Source organism: Polistes dominula, unplaced genomic scaffold (assembly GCF_049000335.1).
Source record: "Polistes dominula isolate Pdom_NZ unplaced genomic scaffold, Pdom_raw_medaka contig_31, whole genome shotgun sequence".
Taxonomy (NCBI): Eukaryota; Metazoa; Arthropoda; class Insecta; order Hymenoptera; family Vespidae; genus Polistes; species Polistes dominula.
This window is the reverse complement of record NW_028300925.1, coordinates 947,810-971,154: the sequence shown is the minus strand read 5'-3', so window position 1 is coordinate 971,154 and position 23,345 is coordinate 947,810. Positions and strand designations below refer to the sequence as shown.

General features: G+C 34.5%; 1 long non-coding RNA gene across 3 annotated transcripts; it reads right to left on the bottom strand.

Annotated features, from left to right (window-relative positions):
• Window positions 1-89: 89 nt before the first annotated feature.
• Window positions 90-22,472, bottom strand: LOC149032940 (uncharacterized). 3 transcript variants are annotated; one of them, XR_016176160.1, is made up of 5 exons: window positions 21,070-22,472; window positions 7,984-8,081; window positions 2,176-2,566; window positions 1,450-1,700; window positions 90-207 (listed from the first exon to the last, which is right to left on the bottom strand). It is a non-coding gene; the product is annotated as an uncharacterized LOC149032940 (long non-coding RNA). The 3 variants fall into 3 exon arrangements; XR_016176159.1 differs by lacking the exon at window positions 21,070-22,472 and having other exon boundaries at window positions 7,984-9,147; XR_016176158.1 differs by lacking the exons at window positions 7,984-8,081; window positions 21,070-22,472 and having other exon boundaries at window positions 2,176-6,012.
• Between the last annotated feature and the right edge of the window lie 873 nt (window positions 22,473-23,345).

The window sequence follows — 23,345 nt, the reverse complement described above, 5'->3', positions numbered from 1 at the left end:
CGACCACCACGTCTCTTCTTCTTCTTCTTCTTCTTCTTATTCATCTTCTCATTCTCTTTTTCCTTTTCTTTTGTTCTACATACAAACTCTTTCTCTTTCTCTTTCGATACTGGATCGACGATGTCGATCCTCGAGCGATTGCCTTTGCTGATGATGAATCGTCTGAACCCCAACAACGTCCTCACCTCGTTTCTCTCTTTCATTCTTCTGAAAAAAAAAGAAAATAAAAGAAAATAATAAAAAGATTACACAAGTAAGACAAAAAGGCAAGGTTTAGGTATTATGATTATATATATATATGTGTATGTGTGTGTGTGGGTTTGAATTTGAAGAAATGTAAGTATTTTCTTAGCACGTGCCATTTTATCTACCGTGGTTTCGTCGTATACCACATAAGATTATTATTCAAGTAATTCAATAGTTCGATTCTAGCAGTTGGACTCCATCATCATCATTATCACCACTACTATTATTACCACCTGTTCTCTTTCCTTATTTTTTTTAACACACATACACACGTATACTACAGGAAGATTACGTGAGAGCTAAGGCGGAAACGCAAACGCGTGCTGCGAATGTGGTTAATGTAAACCGATATCAAACGTCTTCGGGATCTTCTTTCGTGTGTTGGTAATGCCGAGAGTGGAGAATGGTGATCGGGAAGATCGGCAAGGATCGCGACTCTACGCACATCGGAGTAACTCAATAGCGGTCGTGCGTTACCTCGCCGATTGCGAGCTTCTAAGTAACCAACAAAACCAACCAACCAACCGACCAACCAGCTAGCAAGCTAGTTGATGATCGGCAGACCGGCAGCGTTTACTTATTTGTCTGCTTGTCTGCTTGCCTTCTTGCTTACTTGGTTCCTTGCTGGGCGACCAACCGGCTCGAATTAACTGGACTTTGGAACTTGGATCGGTTTACTTTAAACACTGGTGCTCGCTAATAATCTTCCTTACTAACGTTAGGGTGGTAAGAATTTTTTATGGACGAGAAAGTAATCAATATTTTTTTAATGGATACCAAGAAACAATTTCACTATTCTATTTCACTTTTCTTTGTAATAGATTGACGTTATATTTTGTGTGGGATTAGTATTTAAAAAAATATTTATAATCAATACTAATTATACAAAATAAAGTGTAACAAAACTACGATCAGAAAATATTTGAAACTATCAATTATATAAATAGAAATATTTAATAAGATAATTTATAATTTGTACAAATTTTTGATAAACTTAGGTCACGTGACTTACTATACAACAATAAGAAGAAAAGAATAGAAAAGTATAGTAAGAAGAAAAAGAAAAAAATAAATTTTTTGTTCTCCTCCATTAAATCTCTTTTCTTCGTCAACGACAACGACGAGGAGAACGACGATGAGGATGATAGAATGAGGGGTAGGAAAATGTGATGCGGGGGTAAGTTCCGGGTAAAAAGAAATTACCACGATTAATTAATTCGCCAAGTGGCCGTTGGACGGTCACAAAAGAGAGAGAGAAAGAGAGGAAGATAAGCAATTGGAGGAGGGCTCGCATGACGGAGGCGGCAACCGTCCCATAACTCGGCACTCGGTGAGCTCGGTAGTCGCGTTCGCGCGATATCGCACACGCGGTGGCTAAGATGCCACCATGCTGCACTGCTTCCACTCCACTCGCACGTGTTTAGCATATAGAGTGCAACAATTAACTCTCCTTCCTAGGGCAATATATACATATTATATATACATATTATATATACCTATGTATAAATGTATTTTAAAAATGTGTATATAAATGTGTGCGAAGTACATACAGGGTGACCCAATTTTTGTCTACAAACGTATGTTACGTAATTTGATATTGCAAGCAATATATTGTAATTGATTAGGAATACGTTTAAACGAGCCCAAAGTTTCATTTCTTAATATTTAATTCGATATTTTTTATTTTTTTTTTTATTTGAAAGGTTTTTATAAAAAAGATGTATAATTTTCTAAAGATATGATGAGATATTTTCAGTAACAATAATAATCATTTTTAAATATTTATAGATTGTAATTGGTTTATATTAGAGTCACCCTGTATATGAACCCTTGACAAAATCACCACACTTAATTCGCCTTTACTTTTATTGTCGTTCTCGTCATCTTAATAATCAGCATCGCGGCCAGATTAATGCGGCTGGTAATTACCAAGTTTCGGAGTCCCCTCTTCTTCTTCTTCTTCTTCAATGTCCAAGAAACATGGTGAGCTTCCCCTCTCTTTCCCTTTCTCTCTCTCCTTCTTTTTTAAAGGTTGTTGTTGTCGCTGAACTTTCAGATGTCAGACGAAGTGCCTCCTTTTGCTCGTCTTCTTCCTCATCGTCGTCGTCTTGGTCGTCGTCTTGGTCGTCGTCGTCGTGATTCCTCTTTCTCTCGATCTTCCTTTTTCGGTTCGTTCTTGTGGCCCCGAGCTATACCTTCTCGCTAAGCTCGATACCTGCCAGTCTCGTTTCGGTTTCTCTCCTTTTTAAACGAGAAACGTTTGCCAGGCGGCGTTAACCGCTCTCCTCCTCGATGATCGTCTCAGGGCAACGTCGTTAACCTGTGAGCACACGCGTATATATACTGTACCAACCTTCTCTTTTCCATGATGCATCCATCCACCATAACACTCTCTATCTCTTCTTCTTCTTCTTCTTTTTTTTCTACTTATTTATTATACTCTGTGAAAGGTCAAATTCTAATCTTAACTGCACATCTACAATTGCACGAATTCTACTATATCTACTTTTCATATCACCCTATATATTTATATTTAATTATTATTATTGTTATTATATGTGAGGATAATACTCATATGATAAATATAGATTAATTCTGTTAAACAAAAATTATTGATAAAGTTATATACATCGTTATATTATTTTTTTTATTGAATAATCATCAAAAATGTGTTTTCATTTATTTTAAATATAAACAATTAAGTATTAATCAAGTACTTTTTTTTGTTGTTCTTGAAAAATTTTAAAAAAGAAATTAATTCAATCTTACCTGTGAACGGTTAACATCTATACAATAATAAGATATTAATCATTACGTTCAATAATTATGTTACTAATAATATTATAAATAAAAACTATATCCCTTAAATTATTTTAATTAAGTAGCCTTATATCGAGAAAATGCGTGAGAGAGAAAGAGCGCGAGAGAGAGAGAGAGAGAGAGAGGAAGAGAGTTCTTTTAACTCGACAAGTGTGTTGCTTTTTTTATACCCATGATGTATAATAAATACAAGTTGACAAGTTATAATCATAGAGTTGTGATTTACGTTATCAGTATTATCGTGTCTCAGAACGTAATCTCCCACGGTAGGTATAGTACCTACTTGTTTGCGTATTCCCTCTCACCGTACTTTAATCGCTGCTCTCGTATCTGTCATTTATCGTCAAAAATTAGCTCTCGTTGCTTTTTTTTATTTCCAACGTTAAAAAATTCTCTATAAACAACAACAACAACAACAACAATAACAATACAACAACATCACGAAAAATACATTCTAAATTGATTAAATTATAAATAAAAAGAATCTTCTTTTTTTTCTTTTTCTTCTTTTTTATTGTTCTGCTATTTAAAATGATTTAAAAAAGATCAAAATTCTTAGCAATTTTCATGGTGAACGATGTTCTTCTCGATCCTTGGTATTATTTTTCAAAATGAATCTCACCCTCTTTTTCTCTCTTTCTTTCTCTTTCTCTTTCAGACAAGACAGAGTTCAGGTATACACTTTGAAATGACTCGACGAGTCGGTAGAAGAGGCCGGTAGGAGAGGCGACGAAAATGACGTTTCGTCCGTATCGAAGAAGCACAAAGGTATCGATAATGGAAGTGAAGGAAACAATGGCCCACCTTTCCAACGAAATATCAATTAAAATTGGGACGACTAAAATAAGAGCGACGGGAGACGCATTGTCCTCCCCTTTGTGCCGATCGTTCCAACCATCCAAGAAAGAAAGAAAGAAAGAAATAAAGAAAGATAAACGAAGGCACAAGAAGATGAACTAAGAAAGAATGAAAGAATGAAAGAATGAAAGAAAGAAAGAAAGGAAGAAAGGAAGAAGGAGCGCCTCGGCTACCGTCTTACGTCTCGTTCCATGACTCAACCTGGCATGTAAATTAATTCTGTTCTTTCACGGAACGTTTTACGGCGCGCGGTTTTCATCTACACATTTTTTCATCGTTTTTTCTTCAAAAGCTTAAGAACGAAAGAAAAAGAGTATGCCCATTCTTGTAGACACGTGTATGAGTATGTGTATGTGAGCGCGCGTATGCGTGTGTGTGGGTGTGTGTGTGTGTGTGTGTTGAGAAGGAGAGTGAGAAAGCGTAAGGAAGGAAGCATGGTGTCTGGAGAGGTCAACGAGACGATAAGTAAGCGAAGCTGGAGGTGGCAACCCCTTTTCGTAAGGGGTTGGAGTAGTAGAGGGCAAAAGGCATTCTCCAAGACGAGTAACGACATTAGTCGCAACTAACTGGATAAAGTGCAAAGTAGATACCTACGAGAGGCCCCGTGTCCCGTAAGCCGAGTATTGTACTACAGGAAATACCGTTAACGGAGAGCCACGTTGACGATGTTCTCTTACCGCCAGAAGAAAAAGTACAAGAAGAAGAAGAAGAAGAAGAAGAAGAAGAAGAAGAAGGTAAAGAAGAAGAAGGAAGAAGGAAGAAGGAAGCTAACGTTTTCCGCGATACTGAAATAAAAAAACCTTCAACACGTACACATGTGTGCATGGTTTAAGTATATTCTAGTAGTTTAGAAGACTTGCCCTTTTCATTAGGCAGAAGAAGGTCTAATGGGTCGACGGGTCTTAAGGGCGATTTAAAAGGTTCTTAATGACATCCACTGGCCAAGAAAGAGAAGGAGGAGGAGGAGGAGGACGACGACGACGATGTCGGTTCTCGCCTAGGTAGCCATCGGGGCAGCTCTTCTCTACTTCGAGGCTCTAATTTCATCCGAGTGGAAACCGAAGAAACAAGTGAATTAAGCGAGCCTACGTTTTACACCCTGGGTGGGTTCCGTCTTATCTTTATGGAAAATAAGATCTTGGGTACTACCACTGTTCTCTCTCTTCCTTTCCTTCATCCTTCATTTCTGTATTCAATCGATTATTTACGTGTACAAGAAAATTGTTAAAGGAATGAAAAATAATTGCATGCTTGTCTGGAATATATATATATATTGAAAGGTTTATAATAAATAATGTAAACTTGTAATATAAGAAACAAACATAAACCTTTAAATAGTTAATATTTTGTTTATATGTTTGAACTTTTGAGAAAAATAAAAATAAAATATAAAATGATGATCTCGTGATCTTGAAACATGAAAATATAAAGAAGATGAAGAAGAAGAGGAAGAGGAGGAGAAGGAAGGAAGGAAGGGAAGATAAAGAAGTTGAAGGTGAAGGAAGCAAAGAGTAAAGCAGGTAGGATAATCTACATAGGCCGAGTCACTGGAGGAACCTTACGACCGACAAAGAGTACACTCTTTCTCTTTCTTTCATTTTTCTCTCATTTGAATATCTTCATTAATATCCCTGCAGCAGCAACAGCAGCAGCAACAGCAGGAGAAAGAGAAAGAGTTGAAGCTTTTCGTCTCTCCTTCTTCCTCTTCTTCATCATCATCTTCTTGTTCTTCTTCTTGTTGTTGTTGTTGTTCTTCTTCTTCCTTGTCTTACGTCTTCGTCTTCGTTCTCATCCTCATCCGCCACGATACATGCATTACTCGACTTCTTGCCACCATTTAATCGATCTCTCGCTCGGTAAATTACGAGGGCATCGACGATTTGTCGCTTCGTCTCGCATCTGCCTCAATAGAGATCCATACGATCCTTCTTGTAATGAGTTACCTGTCCAAACGATCTTTTATACAACTACTTTGATATAATTTTAATCGATCGATTTATAATACATTCTCTTTTCTAATTTTTACTATATTTCTTTAAATATCACAATAATTAACTTCGATCTATTCATATTTATTTTCTTTTCTTTTTTTTTTTTTTTTACTTTCATTAGAGATTTCTTTTTTTTTTATATCTAATCAAACAAAAACTTAGAATAAATTGTTAATGATTTAGATATTGAAAATTATTGAAAATCGAGAATTTTCATTAGAAAAATATTTGCTTTCTAATTTTTTGTCCTTTATTGTTTTCTCTAAAATACTTTATTAATTAAATAGAAATAATTCTCATAAGATATTTTTATATGTAATGAAACAGAAAATGTGGAATAACATATATATGATTTATATTGAAGAAGATATAGCAAATTTTAATCGATCGATTCGAAAAAAAAAAGAAAAAAAAAAACATTTCCTTCGTAATTTTTCTAAATTTTCTCTTAAATATCCTATTGCATTTCTTTTGTATTTCTTTCTTATTGCTCGATATTTTCATATGAAACAAACAAAATAGAATACAAAATATAAATGATTTATATAGAAAATTTGATCGCATTAAAAAAGATTCTTTTTTCTTCTAGAATCTTTCAAGTATTCGCGGGTCAACCTGGCCACGATCGGTCGATCTATCAAGTCTCGAACGATACGAGTAATTATTCGACTCTTAATTACTCTTATGCGTTGTAACGACTTGAGAGAGTACCTTGCAAGCAGCTTTAACACGTGTACGAAAGAAAGAATGAGAGAAAGAGAGATAAAAGGAACGCTTGTGCACCTTACTCGCTCGAGAAGGAGTGTTTCAAAACGATTCGTCTTGTTCCTCAAAGAGAAAGGAGGATTCCTCTTTTAAATATTCATTTTAACGTGGATTCTACTGAAAATAATTTATCTAATTAATTAACTTATCATTTTCGTCGATAAAAATACAATATAAACCTATCACACAGATACGATTTCATGAACATACACACAGACATAATATTTATCTCATTCTATATCTTTTCCTTTTCTCATTTTATTCAACAAAGAATTTCAAGGCAGAGTAATTTGGACCACCCATCACCGAAGAAACTAATCACAAGGGCATTTTGTTTTGCCGCTTTTTGCGCTCTGAAGATCGTCTCTCTCTCTCTCTCTCTTTCTCTCTTATTCTCTTTCTTTTTCTCCCTCTTGACCTCCGCCATCGTTGGGGTATCTACGTCTTCTTCTACAGATATTACATCCACATCCATTCATCCATCCATCCATCCATCCATCCATACGTATACCAAATCACGAAGGTACGTATACGTGTATCGATAGTTTTGGATCGGCCAAAAGCGATGATGTTAAAAGGAATGAACTGAAAGAACGAAAGATAAAGATGAGAAATAATAAAGAAAGAAAGAAAGCAAAGAAGGAAGGAAGGAAGGAAGGAAGGAAGGAAGGAAAGATAGAAAGAAAGAAAGAAAGAAACAAAGAGAGTACCCGAAGGCTTGTGAGAGAAGCGCAGTCGGTCTGCAGACTGTTGGCCACGTAATAATCGCCCAACACTATTAAACTAAACCGGGAATAATATTATATTGAGCTGTAGTATGTGGGGGATGAGGGGGTTCAGAGGGTGGGATCGAAGAGAGGTTCGGATAGAAAGAGGATGGTGGCAAGAGGCAAAAGGGGGTGAGGAGGGAGGGGGGAGGAGAAAGGTGCTGGCCGACGGGGTGGAATAGCGGATCGAGTGAGGTGAAAGAGAATGGGGGGGGGGTGGGGGGTGGGGCAGAGGGAGGAGGTTTATCGGGGAGAGGCCATGGTGGTACCACAGGGCTTCTCAGAACTAAGTAGATTCGAATTTCGATACGGATGATCGGGCTGAATACAAATTACTCATATATGCCCCTCGTCCCTGGTAATCACACGGTGGCTGCTCCACCACGGTCCAAAGAAAAATGCTTCGACCGAGCGGCGAGTCTCTCTTTTGTTATTTTCCTTTTTTGCACGATATTCTCTCCTCTCCTCTCCTCTCGGCCGCCTCCACTGCATCGAACTCGATCTCCTTTCTCCTCTCTTATCCATTTTTTTCTTACCCCTCCAGTTTTTATTTTGGTATCTCTCTTCGTTCCTCTTCGTACTATTCATTCTCTCGAATTTGTATGTAGACATGTTTTTCTCCAGATAAGGGTTCCTGAAACAAACAAAATATTGGATTCTGTATTATTTGTTAATTAGACATGCTCGTTGAATTTATGGTGGTCCCGTTATCATATGCGTCGCTTTATACAGTTGAAAAATGTGATTGGACTTGTGTAATCACCTAAGTGTGACAAATGAGATGTATTGTCGTAATGTGTTCGTACAAATGGTCGGTCGATTGGTTGGTTAGTTGGTTGGTTGGTTGGTTGGTTGGTTGGTTGGTTGGTTGGTTGGTCATCGCGAAGTAACGAAAAGATGGCCAGGACCAGGGCGTAGTCGTTCGCGCTTTAATTCTCGCTGAAAGGGCCGTAGGGCCCTTTTTAGGGTATGGGTAGTCGTGGCTGGCGAAACTCAAGTCCTGCCCCCAAAAGCACCAGGAATCCAATCATAATTATTATTCGAGGCGAATCGATCGTGGCTCTCGATAGGATTGGCTCTTCCAGAGTAAAAGAAAGAGACAGTATGAGAGAGAAAGAGAGATAGAAAGATAGAAAGAAAGGAAGAAAGAAATAAGAAAATAGTTTATAAAGTTGGGTCTTAGAAGGATCTGCCAAGTGAACGTACGTTAACGGCTTTGTACGGAGTGGTAGCCGCGCAACACTCGAAGCATAAATAATTAATAGTAGCCAGAGAGCCGCGAAGTGAGTCGACGGCTGTTTTGTGGTTCCGAGGCTCCGCCCAGCCCGACTACGGGACTCCTCCCTGCAATGTGGAACTCGCCACGAGAAAGAGAAAGAAAGAGAGAAAGAGAGAGAGAGAGAGAGAGAGAGAGAGAGAGGAAAGAGAGACCATCAAATGGAATAACCAAGAAGAAAAAGAAGAAGACTAGTAAAAGCTTATGGGGCAGCTTTGACTTATACCTTATTCTCATTCTTTTATTTCCCCATTAATTTTTTTAAAAATCGATTCGGATCAAGTATCGTCTTAATCGTTCTAACGTTGTTGGTCTTCTTCCTCGAACTCACGATCAATACATTTTCTTTTTCATTTTCGTTTAAACGAATTCATCTAATATCAATTATTAATGAATAATAATTTGTTATAGTTATTTTATCAATTGTTTGTGTTAAAAAAGGAATAAGAAAGTAATCCTCAATTTCATCTAACCTTAATGTAATATTCAAATATGCGCGCTCAAAGAACAATAGTTACTAATAGGTAAGACAAAAGAGGGATAGGAAGTATATCGGAAAATAGTTACTAGACAGTTGAAGAAGATCACTTAAGAAGCGCGGACGTATTAAAAGAAAGGTTCTATTATAAAATATAAGTGCTATACAATCTTTAATATTAAAATAAAGTAAGACTGAAGCTTTGCATTTAATATAATATAATATAAAACCTTGCCGAACCCGCTGCAATTTTCCTTAATTCAAAAGGAAAAATTAACAGGTTATGGGCCCAGAGCACGTGTTCGGCAATTGAAACGACCGCGTGTAAAATAAAATAAAATAAAATAAAATAAAACTAAGTGTGCAAGAAAATATACATGAATATCAAGAGAGAAATGATGGCTAGTGAAAACAATATAACTGGAACAATGGATAATATTGAGAAATTGCGAGATGCAAATGGATATAACATGTGGAAATTCCAAATGACGATCTTTCTAGAAGCAGCTGATCTGCACAATCAAATAAATGATGAAACACCAATAGAAGAACGCAATGAAGTTTGGAGGAGAAAAGATGCGAAAGCAAAAGGATTTATTGTAAGTACGATAGATAATACCCTTAAAATTCATCTAATAACATGTGATTCAGCATATGCCATGTGGCACAAATTAAAAGGAATCTTTGAAAGAGACACTGCACAGCAAAAATGCTCTGCAATGCAAGAATTTTTTGAATATAAAATGAAAAGAGACCACAATGTGGCAACACACATTGCTGAATTAAATAATATAGCATATAAAATAAAATCTCTTGGAGGAAATATCGATAATAGCATGTTGATATCCAAAATATTAACGACATTACCAGAAAAGTACAGGTACTTCATCAGTGCATGGGAATCAACACCAGCAGATAATCGAACCCTCACAAACTTGACGGCTCGTCTTTTAGCTGAAGAAGCAAGGGACCATGTAGCTGAAGAGGAAGAGATAGCAATGAAAGTTGAAACAAGAGAATGTTTCAAGTGTCACAAAAGAGGACACATTGCAGCAAACTGTAAGAAAAGTGGAAAAGACACTATGTATTGTTACAACTGCAAGAGAAATAATCATAACACCAGGAATTGCAGAAAAGGATCAACTGCAGCATGTAAAATTTGTAAGAAAACTAATCATACTGAAAATAGTTGTTTTTTTAGAAAGCGATTAAATGAATATGAACCAGGAACAAGTAGTGGAAAGGTGGCATTTATGGCAGGTATGGAAGAGTCCAAGGAAGAATGGATAGTCGACTCGGGAGCCTCGGTACACATGACAAACCAGAAGGATCATCTGACAAAGTCAAAGTCAGTAGATACTAAGATCAACATAGCTAGTACCAAAGGCACAATGACAGCACGAGAGCTCGGATCACTAGAAATGGCTAGGTGCAAACTAAAAAATGTTCTCTATGTTCCCGACTTAACACAGAATTTACTTTCAGTGAACGAAATTACTAAAGCTGGAGGAAAGGTAACATTCAATAAAGATAAAGTAGTTATAAGTAAAAATAATAAAATTATATTAGAAGGAAGAAAAAACACAGTTGGATTATATACTATCAATGCAAGAGAAGAAGCTATGCAAACATCACTTAAGATTAATGCAGAACTACTTTGGCACAAAAGACTTGGACACCTGGGTGTAGATAATATGAAAAAACTCCTGGAAATCTCAACTGGAATGGAGATAGACAAGGGGATACTTGGTCAGCTAAGCAATTGTGAAACCTGTATAAAAGCAAATCAGAAAAGGAAACCATTTAACAGTGTAAGAGAAAGAGCAACAAGACCTTTGCAGATAATACACACTGACGTTTGCGGCCCAATAACACCAGTAACATGGGATAAAAAGAGGTATTTCTGCACATTCATTGATGACTATACTAATTTCACAATGGTATTTCTCCTAGCACATAAAAATGAGATGGAAGATAAAATAAAAGAATACATAAAATTAGCAGAAAATAAATGGGAGAAACGGGTAAAAACAATTAGATGTGACAATGGCAAGGAATATGCCAATAATGCAGTAAGGCAATGGTGTAAATATAAAGGAATTAAAATGGACTTTACTCCACCATACACACCTCAACTAAATGGTAAAGCTGAAAGGATGAATAAAACATTAACTGAAAAGGTAAGAGCAATGCTTACAGAAAGTAACACAAATAAAAACCTTTGGGGTGAAGCAGTGCGAGTTGCAGCTTATTTACACAACAGAAGTCCAACCACCATAAATGAGAAAACTGCATATGAGTTGTGGAACTCAAGAAAACCTAACCTCAAAAACTTAAGAATATTCGGTTGTAAAGCATATGTAAAAACTCCAGGACCATTGAAGAAACTGGATGTTAGAAGCAAGGAAATGATATTTGTTGGATATACTGAAAATGGATATCGACTATGGGATCCAGAGAATAGGAAAATAAGAATTTCGCGAGAAGTAACATGCATTGAAGAAAAGATGGTGAACAGCACAATAAGAATAAACTGTAATACAATTGAAAATATTAAGACCAATGAGGAATTTAATGAAAAGAAAGAACAGCATGATGAAAAATGGAAGGATCCAGAAACAAAAGTCTATGAAGAACAATCCGACAGTGAAAAAGAGATGCTGAATGTAGAGGAAGACCAAGAAGGATTGGAACAGATACTAAGAAGATCAAAAAGACCAAGAAAAAGCCCAGAACGATATGGAGAACCCATTGCATATTTAACATACAGTGAGGTTATGAACAGTGATGAAAAGGAAGAATGGAAAAGGGCAATTGAGGATGAAAAGGATTCATTACATAAGAATAATACATGGGACATCGTAGATGAAGAAGAAGCAATGAAGAACCAATGCATTTCCACAAAATGGATATTTACAAAAAAGGAAGACGGGAGACACAAAGCACGTTTGGTTGCAAGAGGATTTGAACAAAAGGACCAACTAGACTACGAGAAACTCTTCTGTCCAGTTGTCAATACCGCAACCTTAAGAGCACTATTTGCATTAGCATGTAAAAACAAATGGAAATATATAAAATTTGATATACGAACAGCATTCCTATATGGAATTATAGAGGAAGACATATTTATAAAACTGCCTGAAGGTTATGGAAAAGAAGAAAAATTTGGAAAATTAAAAAAGGCATTGTATGGACTGAAACAAGCACCAAATTGCTGGAATAAAAAATTTACTGAAACACTAAAGGAACATGGATTTCAACAGCTCATTACTGAAAAATGTATCTTCAAGAGGAAGAACAACACAGCAATTTTGGCAATTCATGTTGATGATGGAATAATGTTCGGAGATAATGAAGATGTTTTAAAAGACATTGTTTCCAGATTAAGAGAAATTTTCGACCTATCAATAATTACTAATCCAAAATCTTTTCTAGGTATACAGATAAAAAACGGTGATGGTAAAATAAAATTGTCTTTAGAACAATATACCAGGAAAATTCTGGATACGTTTAACATGAAGGATGCAAATCCAGTAAACACACCCATACTTGGAAACAGCAATGTGAAAAATGAAGTCCAAGAAGAAAATAAAAATTATCCATACAGAGAGGCCATTGGTAATCTGATGTATCTTACTGCGAAAACAAGACCAGATATATGTTATGCAGTAAATTTTTGTAGCAGATCAATGGAAAAACCCAATGGTAGTGATATAACAAATGTTAAAAGAATTTTTAGATATTTACAGGGTTCTTTGGACTGTGGAATCTCATACACATCGACTGGGAATGACGATATACTGCACTGCTACTGTGATGCAGATTTTGCAGGCGATACTGAAACAAGAAAGAGCACCAGTGGATACGTAATAATGCTGTGTGACGGACCAATCAGCTGGGCGTCTAGAAAACAACCAATAGTAGCACTGTCAACAACAGAGGCTGAGTTTATTGCAGCAGCAGACTGCTGTAAAGAGGTGCTATACTTAAAAAACTTTTTAGAAGAACTCCTAGATAAAACAATTAAAATAATAATGCATGTAGATAATCGAAGTGCAATTCAGTTAATGAAAACAGGTATATTTAATAGAAGATCTAAGCACATAGATGTAAGATATCACTTTCTAAGTGACCACATAAAATTAAATAATGTTACCATAAAACATGTTAGCACCAATAACCAAATAGCTGATATATTAACAAAAGCATTGAATTACAACAAGTTTGAGAGATTTAAAGAATATTTAGTAACAAAATAACATTGTAAAATACAACCAAATTTTTTTCTGCGAGATAGCTATTTAAGAGAACTAAAATTTATTTTTTCTTGTAGTATTGTTAGAGTTAATAATTGATTAGGCATACAAAAGGATTACATATTTGTAAAAAAAGTATATATATATATATAATATAATGTAAGGAGGAAATTGAGGATTAAGAGGAAGTGTTAAAAAAGGAATAAGAAAGTAATCCTCAATTTCATCTAACCTTAATGTAATATTCAAATATGCGCGCTCAAAGAACAATAGTTACTAATAGGTAAGACAAAAGAGGGATAGGAAGTATATCGGAAAATAGTTACTAGACAGTTGAAGAAGATCACTTAAGAAGCGCGGACGTATTAAAAGAAAGGTTCTATTATAAAATATAAGTGCTATACAATCTTTAATATTAAAATAAAGTAAGACTGAAGCTTTGCATTTAATATAATATAATATAAAACCTTGCCGAACCCGCTGCAATTTTCCTTAATTCAAAAGGAAAAATTAACAGTTTGCATATGATTTTAAAAAAGTTTTGGATAACGCGTGCTTCCAGCTGTTGGATCTACGACGGATCTTGCTACGTCAGTAGATTCGGCCCACCCTGGTCTCCTGTCGTAATTCGAAGAGGATTTCGTCGTATCTATGGGACATCTTTAGGAGTCTGAACGATCCGTGGTGACGTCTATGTAAAAGCATATCGAGCACGGATCAACGCCTTCTCGGCCGGTCCGATAATCGCACCATCACTGGAATCGTGTTGAAGAGAGAAGAAGAGAAAACAAGGAGGAAAGAGAGAGAGAGAGAGAGAGAGAAAGAGAAAGAGAAGGGGCAGAGGAGGAAAGTTTCATGAAGAAGGGGAGAAACTGACTTTGAGAGTTCGGGGGTGGCGAGGTTGCTGTGGTGGCACCCTTATGTCAAAAATCTCTTTTTTATCTTTTTCTCTTTCTCGTTTTCTCTCTTTCTTCCTCTCTCTTACTCTTTTTCTCGGTCCATGGAACTGGTCGGCGAGGGCTGAGCTTGCGATAAGGAGTCGTAAAAAATAATGACCGGAAAATTAATCGAACTCGACACGCTTGGTGCCGTCGCTTCGCGTACGAACATTGTACTATAGCTTTTTCAAACGTAAGTATAATATTGTATATAGGGTGGTGCTCTGATGGTAGTTGTGGGACATATACTAATACAAATATTCTTTTTAACATTCGTGCACATCATTTCTAACGTGAACCGACACGTATCAATCCTATGAAAAACATATTTTTTATGGTATTTATTATTATTATTATTATTATACCTTTTATTATCAAACTTGATTTATAATTGAGAATAATTTAACGAATTTTACTATGCACTTTTGCTGACACGAGACATAAAAAAAACAAAAAAAAAAAAAAGAAGATTATTTACGAAACGACGATCGTTTAAAAAGCGTGATAGTTTCGTCGACAATCTTAGCGGAACATAGCACGCGAGGAGAGACAACAAGTGCTCTTTAGAAACCGGCAAAGGTCGGAACCTAGGTGTCTTGGGCAAGGGTCGATCTTGCTGGAAGAAAGACTGAGAGATAGAGGGAGAGAGAAAAAGAGAGAAGAGAAAGAGAGAGAGAGAGAGAGAGAGAGAGAGTGGCACCTCTCTAGGAGCATTATTTCCTTCTCTTTCCGTGGTGTTCGTTGAAGCATGAGACCGGAGGTATTATCATTATCGGAGGACGCGACGGAGGGAGGAAACTCGGCAAGAAAGGGTTGAGTTTACACAAGAGTTACCGACGGTTCGACGCGAGCCGAAGTGCTTACTGAATCACTTAAATGATTAAGGAAAAGGATTGTTTGGTTAGCGCTTCGAATCCCGAAGCCCATTTCATTCTTCAACGTTAACGTCCTTTACTTATTCCTCAATCTTCTTTCTATCTCTCTTTCTCTCTTTCTCTCTCTCTTTCTTCCTTTCTCTTTTTCTCTTTCTTTTTCGTCCTAGCGTCTTAAGGTAATCCGTTTTGTCAACGAATTCCAACCCTCCATCGCTCATTACCTTAACTCTTACCGTTTATTTTTTTGTTTTCAATTTTATTATTTATTATTCCCTTGCATCGTACGTTAAAAGATTTTTTTCAATGAATTCTTATGTTATCGCATAAAAAGTTGTATGCTCGAATTGTTAATTTTATTAGTCGTCCATTTAGAAAAAAATTGTTTCATTTATAAGTGATTTTGATTTTTTTTTTTTATAAAATGAAATAATAACACTGAGGAAATAAATGACAGGTTTTCTTAATTGTTACATAAAATATGTTTTGATGCACATAATGGTATTTGGAAATGGCAATTAGGTATAGTTAACACATAGTTACATTAAAGTATATATATGTGTCTGTACACATAGGAAAGATTTTTCTATAATTAATAACATAGTAATATGTATTATTATCGGTAAATTTGAAACGAAGCGAATAACAGGCAAGTAATCGCGATTAACGTGTTAAGAGAAAAAGATAAATAGATAAAAGGAAAGAATGAAAGAGAATATAAGAGACAGAGAGAGAGAGAGAGAGAGAGAGAGAGAAAAGAGAGAAAGGATGATATTACGCGTACAAATCAGTGGTTATAGTCTTCGAGAGTCAGGCCTCCGAAACGACGGACATTAAAGCTATTAAGACAGCGAATCTTCAGCGTGAAGAGATGACAGTGATAAACTCGGCCCTCTGACACGAAAAGGTCTTTTTCCCGAGTAGAGAAATCTAAGAGTAATTGTAATAGTAGTAGTGTTAGTAGATATAATAATAAAAGTAAGTATATACCTAACTACGTGTAGAAGTTTTGATCTTGTTACAGGTGATAAGTATGGCCTTTGAAAATAATTACGACTAATTACATGCAAAGATTACGATCTGTTGTACTAATTACTTGGACAATAAACGCTCTTCTTCTCTCAAACATTTTTCTCTATCGTGCAAAATCAATGGCAAGGGTAGTTTAAGTATATAGATATAGATATATTAACGTGTGTGTATATTCTAGTTGGTCGAGAGTTAATTAAATAACACCCTTTGTTCGTATAATTGTATGTTCATAAACTTAAATGATTTGGTATATTCCAAAAAACATATACATATATATATATATATCCATAACGTTTACTCTAATTAGTTTTGTTTGTTTTTTAGGATTTCCATTTTAAAATAAAACAGGATTGCTCATGTAGATACTTAAATGTTTCAAACGTATAATTATATTATGCTGATAAATTGAAATGATTTAATAGATTCAAAAGAGCGTATGTATATAAATATTTGTAATATTAATTTCAATTAAGTTGAAATTAATTTAAAAATATTTCGAGTTTAACATCGGGGTGGATTGTTAATCTGAAAAATTCAACTGGTTGAAAGTATACGAAGTGTACTCGTTACAATTTATTATAATATAATAAAGTATCCTGAGAAGGATATAGGTCCATATCGATGGATCGAACGGATAGAGTAGGAGGTGGAGGAGGTTTCCTTCCCTCTCGGAGGGAAATAGCTGAGCAAATACGAAGTCACGAAGTCGTTCGGGATCATCTGATCGGCCGAGGACGGGTTCACCAATTCCTTCTTCTCAAAGTCACGCGTTCCCTTCGTCGGAGAGTGAACGAACGCGTTCGAAAGCTGCTGTTGGACCCCTTCATCTCTTTCTTTCTCTACTTCATCTTCTTTCTCTTTCTCACCCTACTCTTCTCTTCTCTTCTCTCGCATGCCTGCATCGACAAAGGCGCTCGTGACAAAACACAACGGCGTATGGCCAGCCACGATGCCACGATCGTTACTCCAATTAACGATCGTTTTCCTTCGACGATGAGCACCTACTCGTACATATATATATATATATATATATATATGTGTGTATATGTGTACGTGTGTTTAGTTTCACGAGGATGAGTTTTATTCGTTCCGGTCGAATGTCTCCCTTTAAATTAAATTTAACGCTTTTATTTAAATATCTTATCTCAGGAAACAAGGGTTAGTGCAAATCACTTCTTTGATAGTAACAAAATATTATTTTCTAATTATATTTATAAATAATATTTTAATATAATTATATGTTCAAGTTCATTTACCGTTGTTCTATTAAATTAGCTATTATAAGTTATATTACTTTGAAATTATATTTATTAAGATTTTTAACTATACAATAATATTATGTTCAATTTGTCTTCCATTGATTTATTAATTAATAAATAATGTAATTAAGATTAGAAAATAATTGATATTAATGTTAATGTTTATTTGATTTTTGCCACTTATTTATTTCCAAAAGAACTGCAGATTGATTTGAACGTTGAAAAAAATGACAATTAATCGAATCATATGATTGACTATAATTAGAAAATTATATTATTAGATATTTTTTTGAAAGGTCGTTTATGGTAGGTGTTAACGACATCAATGGGAAAGATTGTAGATTAAATAAGCAGGTAACTAGCCTAAGCTATCAGCTGAATGCTGCTTCTACCTTGTCTATCCGCAACGCTTTGATTACTATGCCAGGAAATTGGGATTGTCGGATTTATGTTTACCAGACTCTCAACGCGCCGAACGCTGTGTAGATTTAATGGTAGACAAGAGCTATGCCACGGATGAGAAGTTTTTCCCTTTTATTCTTCTTACCTTCCCTTTCCTACCCTTCCCTTTTCTTTCTTTACTTTCCAAGAATCCTCTTCGCGATTAATTCCTCTATTCTACCATGCGTGAAATCTCTTTGTTGTTTGTGTTTCTTCTTTTCTTATTTATTTTCTTTCTTACGCTTAGTTTGTTACATTAAGTCGACTGAATTTTTTAATAAACGTTTACAAATTTGTTGACAAATGATTAGACATAATTTTTTAATAAAAAACAAGAAACGCGTAATCACATAAAATTATTAATTACAATCGATGAATTTGATTACAATTGAAATTAAAAAAAAAAATAAAACAAAAATGTTTAGATCTAAATAGATCGAAACATTTTCAACGATTAAAATATAATTATTCGAAGCGTGAAAAGTACAACCATATCGTATTGTTTCTCCAGATATCTTGGATATGATATACCCATCACATTATTTAAGTATACGTTTCGAATATACACACACACACACATATACACAAATATATACATGCATACAGGTTGGGGTGAACGTCGTGCGCGCGTTGTATCTTATTACCAGGTGAATCCTTTCAGCGGATAGATCCAGAGGAAACGATAGTGATTTCAGCTTGTTAGAACCTCCTTTAATTGCCTTTGGCTTTTCATCGTTCTTGCGTATACACGTTATGATATTGTCTTAACGCGCCACCGATATATTTATATGTCTATTTATGTATATGTATAGATAGATGTATATACTAGTATTAAAAAACAAAAAAAAAAAAGCAAAAAAAATCTTATTTTCAATTAAAAATTAATAACAAAAATTACGATATTTCTCTAAATCAATATCGATAAGCAATTCAATTTTTCTTTACATTTATGTACAAAAATGAATTATTAACAATTGAGAAAATAAATTTATACTATTGTGTGTTTGTTGTAAGAAATTTAATTGTAAATATTAATAATATACTTAAACCTAAGAATTATTACATTTAGATAATATATTATTGATATTTTATTTGATTTTATGATGACACATGAACAATTAACAATAGAAATATTTTTCTTAATCGAAATCAACTAAATAATTGTTTGGAAAATAAATTATTCGTAATAAATTGATAATAACGTCCGTAGTTAAGAATTGTATGTCGAGTAACAGTTACACGTAGATGATAAATGATTTATATTTTTTTGATCAGCAACGACGATTCGATTCTTTTCTATGGTTATTCAACGTTTTGCAAAGTGTCATTTAATTTCCGCAATAACGCGTTTGTTCCCGATGAAAAACATAAAGTGGGTAGTAGGAGGGAACGATATGAGAGAAGAGAGAAAAAGTGTAAGAGAGAAAGAGAGAGAGTGGATCGAGTGTGTACACCGAGGCAAGAGTGAAAATGAACGAGTGTGTATATGAAAGAGTACGAGAGAGAAAGAGAGATAGAGAGAGAGAGAGAGAGAGAGAGAGAGAGAGAGGAAATGTGTAGAGAGGATATGAAAGAGAAAGAGAGAGTGTATGATTGTGTGTATGAGAGAGAAAGAGCTGGTAACAAGCAGCAAGTTGGCTCGCGATTCGGCGTGTATTGTTTCCCTGGTACCGCGCGTCCAGTCGCAGCTAAATGCCGTGAAATTGTCATCCTACAGTCACAAAGGGAATTCGCTCTCGCACCCGGTGAAATATAAACGCGTTTTTCCTACGACAAACCAAGCTTTTCCAGCACGATTGTTATTTGGGCCGAATTGTTGTTTACTTTCGCAGAAAAACACAATATCCACACGTTTCTATACCTCTCTATGCATACAATTTCTCTTCCTTTTTCTCTTTTTTGTGTATGTGTGTGTGTGATAACGCCGTTTAAATAAATTTTTTCCTTCTTTTTTTTTTTTCGTTTTTGTCCATTTCCTTTTTACAGCAATTCAGATTACATCTCGCCAATGTTTGTGTAATTGTATGCGCGCGTGTGTGTGTGTGTGTGGTGTACTCTTTCGATCGTTTGTGTTATCAATCCTCGTAGTATGGAATAAGCGTTGTAAATGGTCGACACAACAACTATGATTTTGAAACGATATGTATATCGTCGATGAGAATCTACAGGTATACATGTTTGGTTTTCTCTGTATACGCATCTCTGAATTATTAAATGAAAAATAATTGTTTGCTTTGATGAAAATGGTCGTATAGAGGTATCGTGTCTTTTTATGCTTCGATACTCGAATAAACACTTTACGTGATCTCTCCAAGAGAAGAATGATATATTATCGATCGATGTTAAGTAAACACAATAAACAATTAATTTGTGTTTTAACTAATAAATTTATACTACGAGTAGCAGGAGTATTTGTACCCAACTCTACTGTAAATTTTTAATAATTGATATTCGATTTTTTATAATGCAAAGTTTTTCTATTATTTTATGCTGTCAGATTGAAAAGGTTGGAATTTAATATAGGAACAATTTTCATTTTTATTCAACTCTCACTTCTGCTTTTTAAATAATATAAACTTCTTTGTTTATGAGGCTCCAATTTAGTAGTATACATCAATATATGTTTGTGGGTAAAAGAATTTGGATATATTGCATTAGAAATAAATAAATATGTATTATTTAAAATTAACAGCTATCGTTGAATCTGATTTGATTACGAATAAATTAATTACTATTGAAAAGAAAGGAGTAATAATTATCAGTAGGAAAATAGAACAACGAGTTATTTAAACGATGATCGATGAAACGAAGGATAATTGTAATATTTTTGCGGTTACGGCGATAATCTTTTTCTTTCATGTCAGTCGATGACGTTAAACATTTAAAAGTTAAAAATAAATTAGTTAAACACGTAAATATATGCATAAACATATATTCCAATAGGTTACAAAAATAAATGGTCTATTTCTGCGTTAACACCAACAACGTCATAGATAGATAGAGAAAAACGCATATTGTAATATTATAATTTATAATTACAGTACATTATATTTATACCATAGAACCTTACCTTTTTAATTAATTATCCCTTTGAAGTATTATCCCTATCGTACGCGATCGATGTCCAGTAATCGCAAAGAATAATCCACGTTTAAGCGTTGCTTATATTCTGACACACTTCAGCTCTCAACGAAATCCGATAATTAACTGAATATTATTATACGTATGTATGTATTTGACTTATGTTAGATTTAACGCGACGAGACTCTTAATAGAATACAAACAACAAAGTTAGAATGTAAACACCGTCTGAGAAGTTGAGATATGTATATAAATATATACAAAACATCCAACGACCGAGATATCGTTTTTCCTATTATAGTTTAACCTATATTCATCTTTTCTATCTTAATCGTTATTTTTCTTAAATTTTGACCAAACATATTAAGATGTGATTATCTTATCTTAGGTATTAGACATTTTTCTCTTCTTATTATCAGAGTAAATTTTTTATTGTAGAGTTATAATTCTTTAAATAATCTCGTCGAAGAATGGAATTTTAATATTTCAAGTAAGTGAATATTTCATACTTATGTGTGTATATAGTATATTTGTAATGAATTTAATAAGGATATAACATATGTAATTATTTTTATAAAATTATAATAAAAAAACTTTGTAAAATTGTTTACCTAATTGGCAAGGAATCGTGACAGCTGTTGTCTTGATCATAGTTCGAACTTAACTATGTCTGTTTGAACATACGGTCTTTTTTCATAGGTCACTTCTTCGAATTATCGACAATAAGAAAGTTTTCCAAGAAAGGTCAGATCGTTTGTACAATTTTCGTAAAAATGTTAATCCGTCGATGTTTTCCATATTATCGGAATAAATATTTTCATCTTGGAGTTAATTTTCGAAATGATTTTATCAGGGAATGAAATTTAATTATCTTAGATATTTATGTGTAAGTGTAATTCATGCTAAATCATTTATTATTGGTTAATCTTATATATAAAAAAAAAAATGATAGGTCGAAAAAATCTTAAAAGGATCGAAATCCTGACATTCGTAGTAATGCACGCGAACCTTTCAATCCCGATTCGCGTTGAGAACGGACGATCGATTAGGGAATTTCGAAGCCAGAGACGTTGTGTCCCTGGGGTCCGCTTAGGGTCCACCCTCGTTTCCCCCATTCGGAAATTCAACCGTGCGTGATCCGATCGAGTCTATCCTTCTATCCTTTTCTTTCTCTCTGTCTTTTTATTTTTCTCTCTCTATCTTTGTTGACGTAATATTGGAAAATAATGCACCACCATCCGTATATCTCGAACATATACCTACTTACATATATACACCTGTATCTACATTTACATGCACACATGTTATAGCATAAACAGATACATTCACAAATCCTGTGATCAAAACGCACGCAGGCGAAATTATTAACTTTACCTGTGCCAAATTATTCTACCTTTCCTAAATTTCTTTACATAACATGAATTGCAATTTTAATTTTTATTCAAATAAAATATATATATATATAATAATAATAATAGTTAAATTATAAAATAATAATTGAAATGATTAATTGTAAATGATAATAAAATTGGGCGAATTATTGGATAAATTGATTAGTTAAAAAACTATTGGAAAAAAAATAATAATCAAATGACGATAATAGAGAGATCAATGACAGAGTGAAGAAAAAGAGAGATGAGAGAAGATGGTAAAGACGCGTGGGCATCATAGTAAAATTCATCGTTGGGCAATTCTATTGTCCGATCTAGGATCCACTTAAGCGAAGTAATTGATAGATCCCTTCGAAGCTGAACGGTACCCGATGGTGCTGGGCCCGAAGGAATGACAGGCTATAGAGGTTTCAGGATAGAGGCTTCGCACGACCCCTTTTACTATCTTCCCTGACGTGTTATTAGTTAATTCTTACAATTACTTGTCGTGTCCCTGTGGTTATTCTATTACCGTCTAAAACTCTCGTAGATCACCTGAAAAACGAGACCTCTCCTTTTCCTTCTTTTTCTTCTTTTTTTTTTTTTTTCTAAAATTCACGTCTAACGAAATAACGAGACAACTTCCTCTTTCTATCCTTTTTCTATCTTACCTGTTAGTTTAACTTTATTATATATCGATAGAACTATGAACGATCTTCAATATACTTCCGCCATTATGAAATATTTATTTCATTTTTTTTTTCTAAACGAAATAAAGTGACAATTTCCTCTTTCTAATTATTTTATATCTTTTTGTATGTTTGTGTGTGTGTGTGTGTGTGAATTTTAATTTAAGAAAAGAACGATAAATACAATTCTTTTTTATGATACACAT